At 33.2% G+C, this 9,746-nt stretch overlaps 2 long non-coding RNA genes across 2 annotated transcripts; one reads left to right on the plus strand and one right to left on the minus strand.

Annotated features, from left to right (window-relative positions):
* Window positions 1–324: 324 nt before the first annotated feature.
* On the minus strand, window positions 325–2,268 carry LOC138337209 (uncharacterized). The gene is made up of 2 exons (XR_011210684.1): window positions 2,130–2,268; window positions 325–1,016 (listed from the first exon to the last, which is right to left on the minus strand). It is a non-coding gene; the product is annotated as an uncharacterized lncRNA (long non-coding RNA).
* On the plus strand, window positions 2,057–5,390 carry LOC101264504 (uncharacterized). Its single transcript, XR_739088.4, has 3 exons — window positions 2,057–2,616; window positions 5,029–5,083; window positions 5,168–5,390. It is a non-coding gene; the product is annotated as an uncharacterized lncRNA (long non-coding RNA).
* The last annotated feature ends 4,356 nt before the right edge of the window (window positions 5,391–9,746 follow it).

Genomic DNA, 9,746 nt, shown 5'->3' on the forward strand with positions numbered 1-9,746 from the left:
CTCGTACGAATCAATACTAGCCTATTAGATAGTATACACTAAATCTATGTTCATAATTCTTTTCCTATTATCTACCTCCTTGGTCCGGTAAGTAGCATTAAGGCGAGTTCTACGTTGGTCATCCGTTAAAAAGACTTCTAAGCGAAAAAATCATCAATACATGCAAGACACTATTCTTGAATTATTATTTTAGTTAAATTCTATCTTATTATTCACCCATGGTTCCCACAACCCTAGTTATGGAGTTAGTTACCTATGGTCATAATCACAATATTCATATATATGATATAATAATTTATGCACTTACTTCAATGAGAAAGAATAAAATCCAGAAATTTACTTGATTAATCAACAAAATCACCAATGATAAACTCCAGAGAATAGTGTAGCAATCCAAAGTCTAATAATTAAAATAATCTCATAATAAAGAATCTAACATAAAAGTGTCTAATCACCAAGAATCTAACTATATGAGAGTTTAACCATATAAGAGTCTAACCCAAAAAACAAGGTTTTTACTACTATTTAAAAAACAAAGCTATTAAAAGAAGGACTCTAATTGCTGGAAATCTATCAAAACGCGGATGGGTTGACGGACCTCGCCACGGGACGTCATGATTTTGACGGGCCCTCATGGACTCCGTTGTCCCATACTTTGCAAATTCTTATGCCGATCTCTTCATTACCGTCAACTACAGGTATGACGGACCGTTCCAAGTGCAACGGTCTATCGAGGGTCTCCATTCTATAACACATAAACTCTTGGAATTTGGGTATTGGTACTACTTCTTTGATCATCACGACGAACCAGCAGGACGGACCGTTATGGCTACGACGGGTCGTCATGCCCCTCGTAACCCCACACTTGATCAGACTTCCCCATCTTCCATCAGCAGCTTTACTACGATGCCACCTTCGTACCGTCACAGGCACGACGGACCATCACAAGCTCTGTAGGTGGTAACTTTCTGCTTTTTTTGCTCAAAAACTTCCGCGTTCATCTTTAGACAGATATCCTGCAAATAAAGAGAAACTTACATAAAAAATAATACAAAAAGACTTTTGGACACACACTAAACTAAAGAAAAAATTATTAAAAATACCGTGAAACCACGGTATATCAAGGGGGGTCGAGGGGGGGTAGGGAGGGATGGGGAACGATTGCTTGGGGGGTGTCCAGTGTACATTGAAAAAATAAATATTTGAAGTTGAAAATATTTTTTAAACAAACTTATTTTTTTTGATGGGGTTAGAGGTGGGGGTGACGGGGGGACGATGGTAGGGATGAAAAATGAAATTTCAAAGTTGAAAACATTTTTAATAATAAACTTTTTAATTTTATTTTTGGGTGGGAGGTGAGGGGATTAGTGTGAGGGTGGTGGGGGAGGGTCGAGGGCAGGGGTAAAAAAATAAAATTTTGAAGTTCAAAATATTTTTGTAAAATTAAATTTTAATTTTTTTGGGAAGCGTATGGTGGAGGTCGAGAGTTGAATTATTTATAGGGATTCATATATAAATGTTTTAAAAATCGCTTTTAAAATTTGGTAACAGAAGATTTTTTTAAAATTTGGAGAAAACTTGCAATACCTAAATTTGACATATAGTTTACCCATAAAATACTCATATTTTAATGGGTAAAATATGGGTTTAATCCCGAATATTACCCATATTTAAAATAACTCTTTCCACCCATATTTGATGGGCTATTTGGGCGGGTCAGTGATGGGCTTAAATTGCCAACACTAGTTCCACTTAATTTTAAAAAGGCAAAATGGTCTGGTGAATCCTTGAACTTGTATCAGTTTGTATTCTGAATCCTTCAACTTATGTTTTTATCATCTGGACCCTTAAACTCAATTAAGATGAGACTTTTAAGCCGCTCCAACTATGTGTGTAGCTTTACCTCTTTTATATAATTGACATGTCATATCCACGTCAATATATTAATGCCATATCATTATTATTTCATAACTATTTTTTAAAAATTATTTAATAAAATGTAAAATAATATCATTTTAATTTCTTTTTGACATTTTCTAAAATGAAACTCCAAACATCTCATTATCTCTATCTTCACTGTTTTATTACATAAAGCAGGCCTTAATTACGACATAAACGCTGATTATTACCTTTGAAGATTCAGTTAACATAGCTAGAAGAGACTTCACATGTGATTCAAGCAGAATATACAATGTCACACATTTGAACTACCCTTCATTTGTTGTTCCATTCCCAACCAATATTGAAAGTGCCAGTTCAATCGCAATCAAATGTAGTCGGACACTGACTAATGTTGGATCGTCTGGAACATACAACGTTATCCAGTGGAAATTATAATGTCGGCGAATCACATATACTTTTTCCTTCATTCATGTTGGTCTCTATCGCACACCTTTACTATTTTGCTTTCCAAACAACAACTTAAGCCACCACACCATCAGATCTGACTGAAAAAACTCTTCATCGCCATGGCCGCACTCTAACCCACCTCTTTCTCCTCTGTAGTAGTCAGTGTCGCATCTCTCTCACACTATAGTGTGAAACAATGGTGGCGTTCACCACTAGTCCCACTTCTCTCTCAAGCCACTGTGATTCAATGGTCTCCGACGAGCAATGGTATGCTTTCTCCCTCCACTGTAAATCAATTGCCAATATTTGCTAAATAGATCTGCTACATAGATATTTGTAAATGGCGGAGAAGGATAAAAAAAGTTTGGCCATGAAAATGGCCAAAAAGAAGGGGTAATGGGGAAAAAGTAATGATTTTTTAAATTTTTTTATAATTTTAAATTTTTTATTTTTTTATATGTTTAATTTTTTTTAAACCTAAAAAAGTTCTTCACTCGGCTTAAGGGGTGTGAAATCACACACTTTCGCCAACTTAGCCATCTTAAAGCAACATAAGCGTGATTAATGGTCAAAGGGGTTTGATAAAAAAAATTTATTGAGTTTGAGGGTCCAGATGATAAATAGATAAGTAGAAGGATTAAGAATACAAACTAATACAAATATAAGCATTTTGCCTTTTAAAAATAACATTCTAATACATTTATGAGGAGAGAGAAAATTAAGTCTACTTTTGAAGGGCAATTTGATAAACATTTCAAATTCTTCATTTATTTCTTAAACCAAGTATCTAGTCAAATGTTATCAAATAAAATGAGACGGAGAAAGTAAATAAAATAATCTTTGATTTTCATTTGATGAGTAGGTTTATGTATTATGGTAGTCAATTTTTTTAATCAAGTTATTAAGTTTTTTAAGTTTTCAAGATTCTTATATGCGTAAAGTAGTACTAAAAAGAAAATAATATGTTCAATCTATTTGATAATTTATAGAAAAGGTTAACGGACATGATATATGTGTTTCATTGATGCTTATATCTTAATGTGTATGGAGCAATGAAAAAATATTTAAGTTATACAAAATATAACTATTCTAACAACTCCAATAATCATACTTAAATAACATGAATGAAGACATGAAATAAGGAAACTCATATGCTTGAAATTCTATTTCTTCTTCTTTTTTGTCTGAATTGAATTTAATATCGAATGATGATTCTTTTAGATATTTTATTAGTTTAAATGTGAGTGTCATATATTTATGGCTATTTTTTTCTTTTATCTGTGTATATATTTTTTATTTTTAGTAATTAATTTTGTTAAGCATTTTTAGTCTTTCAGTGAAATGTACTATATTAAATTAAGGAAATTATGTGTAGGCAAACAATAATCTATAGGTTGATATTCAAGTATTTTTCATTTGGATATTTTTGTAATTATACAATCTAATTTTTAAGAATTTTATTGAAAATTTTCATTCATTAAAATATATGAAAATTAAATTACTTCTAGAATTATATATTATAATAAAGCTAAAAATGCTGAACAACTTAATTTTCATTGTGTCACTACATGATTTTTTTAGGAAAAATTACGTGCATAAGTAAACATATACTATTTAATAACATATAATAGCTATAGTTTGCTATAATTACTACTTGCGACTAACATTATACATTAATTATGAGGGTAACCTCGAGTTTGTATAATTAGTCATTTTTGTATATGTATAACTCGCCATGATATACAAATAAAAATGTATAATATATAATTTTTTAGCCAATATATATATATACAATTGACCTCTCTCCCACTCTTTTCCCTCTCTCGCTGGCCTCTCTCATCCATCTCTCAAACTCACTCACCTCTCTCCTCCATCTCCTAGTCTCGCTTGTCATTTATACAAATGTATATGTACAATATACAGTTACATACAATTATATACATATACAATTTACCTCTTTCCCACTCTCTTCCCTATCTCGCTTGCCTCTCTCCTCCCTCTCCCAATAGTGCTCACCTCTCTCCTCTCTCTCCCAATCTTTCTTGTCATATATACAATCACATATGCATAATATATAATTATCTAACCAATATACATATAAAATTCATCTTTCTCCACTCTTTTCCCCCTCTCGCCTCCAAATAACATATAGCTACAAATTGTAATTATCAAACTATAGCTACGAAGAATAATTAATTATTTTAAAGTGTTTATACGTGAAGTTTCCTTTTTTTTATTTATACTATACTAAAGAAGAAATGATATAACAATTGAACTTTATTTCGTGTCATTGTATGATATTTTTGATTAATTTAAAAATTCTTTCCTTAAAACCAATATGACAAATTTTAAACCTCAACCTTTGATTATTATACAAAGAAATCAATGAAATATTGGAACGATATTCTAAAAAAATTTTTTTGAGTAAAATATATAAAGAAGGCAAAATATTTCAAATGATCTTAAGACGACACATAACTATGAATACATTTATTTTTGTGAAGATAAATACAATTAAATATAACATTTTAACCTTTAAAATTGAAAAGCTACAGTAAAACAAAACTAATCATCTACTCCCTCTGCCTCAATATTAGCAACCAACTTAATTATTTATGAAATTTTGCACGTCTTAAAAATTTGTAGTAGTTTTCACTCTTTGTGTCTCTAATTGATCAGGGAGCAAGCATTGCATGGACAGTATTTTGTTTATTGGCAATGCATTGACAAATGTGTAAGCGCTGTTTCTCAATTCTCCGTTGTTGGTTTGTTTAACATTTCGTTTTGTTTCTAATCTTTTTGTGGAATTGTTACACAGGTTGCCCAATGATGCACTTTTGTATAGGAACGACAGCTCTCAATACAGCAGAAACAGTCACATAGCTTTGTTTCTGTACTCAAGAGACTATATAGCATCTTTCACTTCAGTCTCCCAAGTCTAGGATGAATAATAGTTCCTTATTCTTATAAATTGCATCATGCTAACTGCTATGGCACTTTCAAACTACATGAATGTCAAATGCTTCTGTCGTTGCACAAAATTATCTTGACACGTGGATTTAAAAGCTATAGATACCTGCTGTTAGATACACAACAGTAATTCAAGTCATAACTCAACTTTGAAATAATATGAACCTAGTCTTATTTTAGCGTATGATTTTCGAAATATACTTCTCTTTCCTCAATATTACCCTTTCATTAGCCAAGTGAATCAGCATGAGAAAATCACTCAATCGTAGGCTCAGGTTGCTACCTTATGTTTAAATACTTTACTCGTTGAGGCATATTAATTCTTGAGTAGGCTCAGATTGTTACCTTATGCTTAAATATTGTACTATTGGGAGAGTGTTATATATTGTTGGAAAACAATCTTTGCTAACTCAAACAAAATGTTCATCCTGATTCTCCTCACCTTAGAGCAAAATTTTAGTTCAATTTTAATTATAAATTTAGGTTGTTTCCTTTAGTCAGGACCAAAAAACAACCACATTGACTCCTAATTGGTATAGTCACACATTCTGCAAACAAGATCCATATATAATAAACAGATATAGAAGAAATACATAATCTTTTCTCTTTTTTTGTTGATTATATGAAAGATATATACACATTCTGGTTTTTGTTATCTCTCTTGCATGTTGTGGGAGGAAATGTCATAAATAAGTGATTTAATTATAGTCCTGAATTAGTTGGGCATTAAAATTTGCACGCAACCGGCCTTTAGGTAGAGAATATTGCTAAATAAGTTATAGAGCAGACAAAATTGCAAGGTGCAGTCAACTGCTATTCTTAAACTGCATATTCTTCCTCACTGTATTTGTGGGTTTTCTTATGGGCTACTGTCTTCTTATTTGGCAGATGGCGAGATGATAGGTATACTGTTAAATGGTTGATGGAATGTTCACCTAACACTACAACATATCAAAACCATGCGGCAATTTTATCATATTAATATTCCCTCTGTTTTTGCTATTTTGATGTATTGATGATTTGACAAACTTCGTGATGAAACTCCAGTTACCTTAAGAGTTCTTGTTGATGGGGGGAACTGGTTGTCATCATCAAAAAGGAAAAAAATATTATTTTGATGTTTTCAGGATTTGATAAAATTCAGGGATGAGGAAACTCCAGTTACCCCAAGAGTTCTTGTTGATAAGGGAACTGGTGAATAAGCTTGTTATCATCAAAAAGAGAGAAAATGTTAGTTTGGATTTGATATTTAGTTTTGATGATTTAACAAACTTATGGATCTAACAAGGGACCAAATACTTGTCATTGCGACTAACAACAAGGCAACTTAATGAATAAACTCAATGATAGGAACATTTGCGTTTCATCATCAAGGGGGGGGGGGGGATTGTTAAATTCTAGGTAATTTGATGATCCTCACAAATGATGAATCTAACCAGGTACTAGATCAAGGAAACCTCACAAATGCAGAATCAAACTAAAGACCAGATCCAGGAAAGGGTTCTCTGATATCGGGACTGATGAAATGGGAAGTGAATGAGGAATATTTGTGTGTCTTTATAATAAAAGGGAAAAATTTTATACTCTAGGTGTTTGAATGATCCTCACAAATACATCCGGTACCTGGCAGATGATCTCGTTCATATTCATCGTGGGGTAGATTTTTAAAGTTTTCAAGGTCAGGTGGTAGGTAAATAGTGTAATTTACTGCACCAATAAGAAGAGTTGACGGGTTTGTCTGTTTCAGCGGCACACAAATGCAGGGACCAAGTCCCTCGCAGAGTTAACTCCGTCTGATACATAATGGTGTACAATTGTAAAGTTGTGTCTTGTCAATGTAGGTCAGGCACCAGAGTACTGAGCCAATATGAATAGATTTGAGTGTTTGTCCAACGGGTAAAAACTCTTTATGGTTGATATATTCAACATGAAAAACACAATGCTGAAGTCATTCATTCAAAGGAAGAAGTCAGCCAACAACTCTATTCTAGAACTCTCAATGAACACAGCAAGGGACCTGGTCCTAAAAAGTGTGCGTACGAGAAAAGGACGAAAAGACATTTGTCCAAGAGCTGACTCTGATGTGGTTGGTCCAAAGCTTTTCATGACAGCAGATCTCAGTCGATAGCCTCGTCCTAGCTGTTTGTGTCCACTTTGATATAGTCTCTTCTCCAACAACACAAACACAAGTTTTGACAAACAAAGTTTTGGATTTCAGAAAATCCAAAAGCTCAAAAACCAAAGTCCATCTTCAAGAAGTGTCATCCTAAGAGCAACATGGATCGTGATAGAGCTGCAAGCTATCTAGTTGTATTATGATTATATATTTTGTGCTTGCAATATAAATATGTTCCTAAAGAATAAAGGATTCAGATATTTTTTTCAGGTTTGTAAAAGTCTAATTAGTTAAGGATAACTGATTTAGTGAGCAACATCATTTTTTTCTTAGTCAAATTCTAAGTCATCTAAAGTTAGGTGGTTTAGTGGACGGTGTTGTATTCACTTAGAAAATTCTAAATCATCCAGAGCGTGGTATTTTAGTGAGCTGTGTTGTATCTTATTAGCAAAGTCTATGTTATCTAGGGGTAATAACTTAGTTGTCGGTGTTGTATCCGCTTAGGCTCTTCAATAATAGGTAGATTACTTGATTGTGAGATTAATAAAAAAATTTCACATTGGTTGTAATGGGATTTCACTTTTTTTTGAGAAGATAATTGAAGACAGTTGAAGTATGCAATAGGTCGTAGTTTTTACTCCCTTGAACAAGGAGGTTTCCATGTAAAATCATTGTGCATATTTTTACTTACAACCATTTACTTTCTTTATTTGTAACATTATGTTGTTAGTATGTCAAGGGACGTGGTCCATTGACTGTAAGTGAATGCACACATTCTATCAATTGGTATCAGAGCATGTGTTCTCTTGCTGGCTAACACCAAGAGAAGTTCATGTGGAAAGATGGTTGCTCCAGTCAACAGATTTCAAGAAGCATCAAAGAAGAAGTTGAAGAAATATAAGTCTATCTATCAAAATGAAATATGGTGAAACTTTTGATGAATATAAGTACATGATATAACTTACAAGAAAGTTTTAAAAATTAGAGAGGAAACATAGAATGTTACGTAAGAAAACTCAAACATAGTTGCAAATGCAGACTTCCTGTGCAATAAGTGTGGCAAACCAAGGAATTTCATAAGATATTTCCCTAAGCATAAGGTTGAATCCAAAGATCATCAAAGACCTGGAGGAGAGAAAGGCAAAAAAAAGGACCCGGTCACCAATAAGAAAACGAGAAAAGTTACAACTGGCTACATTGTGAATAAAGATCTTATTGTCTGGGAAGGTTCCTCAAGTTATTCAGATGAATCAGAGTGTCCTGGTGATGCATCCATGTTGGTTATTCAAGATGAGGATGATGAAGATGAGGTAACTCTTCTTGACATCAAGAAAAAATTGAATATTCTTTCTGTTAGAAGATTGAGAAAGCCAGCCAATATTTTGATTGACTCTATTATAGAGTTAATGATTGAAAAGGACTCTATGAACAATAGCCTTGATAGTCTATATGAAGAAACATATGTGATGAGTGTGCACATGTCAGTCATTGAGGAACAATTGGTACCTCTTTAATTTAAAAAACTAGTAATCAAAAATTAATTGGACTTGATGATTGAGAAATCAGGGAAAACAAAGAAGGATTTCACCAATTTGTAGACTGTCCTCGAAGAAAGTTTAAACATTATTGAGACTTGACTTTCTCTAGCTTTGGAAATAAATGATCAGCTGGATAGGGACCTGGTCCTTCTTAATGAAAAACTCAATACTTATCTTATGGACCAAATCCTATAAATTGTTCTCCAACATAACCAGTCAAAGCAACTACAACAAAAAAGGATTAGGTAGTTTGAACATTACTTCTCCCTACAACCCTCATAGTAAATATGTGTCTGTGTCAAAAAATTTACTGTGTCTCCATTGCCTGGAAAGAGTCACAAGAATACTTTTCAGTGTATAGACAGAAAAAGACACTGAAAGGGGGACCTTTTCTTGTTCGTATGTTTTTGAACAGGAGAAGGACCAACCTACCTAACTATACTAGGCACGAAACACTCTTTTTACGCCTCTATCTGCTTACTAAGATCTCACGTTAAAATGGGTTCCCAAGTGTAACAAGTGATATTTTTTGTAGGAGTTTGATGGAACTAGCAGTCAATGTTGGTTTGTGGAAAGTGAATGCTCGAAGCACATGATTCTGAACACTAAAAACTTCCTTTCACTCAAGGCACTTCGAGGGAGAGGTGTCTCTTTTGGCGATAAAAAAAGGATATATCCTTGGTGTTGCAGGTTTGAAAAATCTCTCTAAGTCTCCATTGAAAATCTTTACTATATGAGTGGGTTAAAGTATAGACTTCTCAGAGTTTCCCCAA

The sequence above is a fragment of the Solanum lycopersicum genome, chromosome 7 (assembly GCF_036512215.1).
Source record: "Solanum lycopersicum chromosome 7, SLM_r2.1".
Lineage (NCBI taxonomy): Eukaryota > Viridiplantae > Streptophyta > Magnoliopsida > Solanales > Solanaceae > Solanum > Solanum lycopersicum.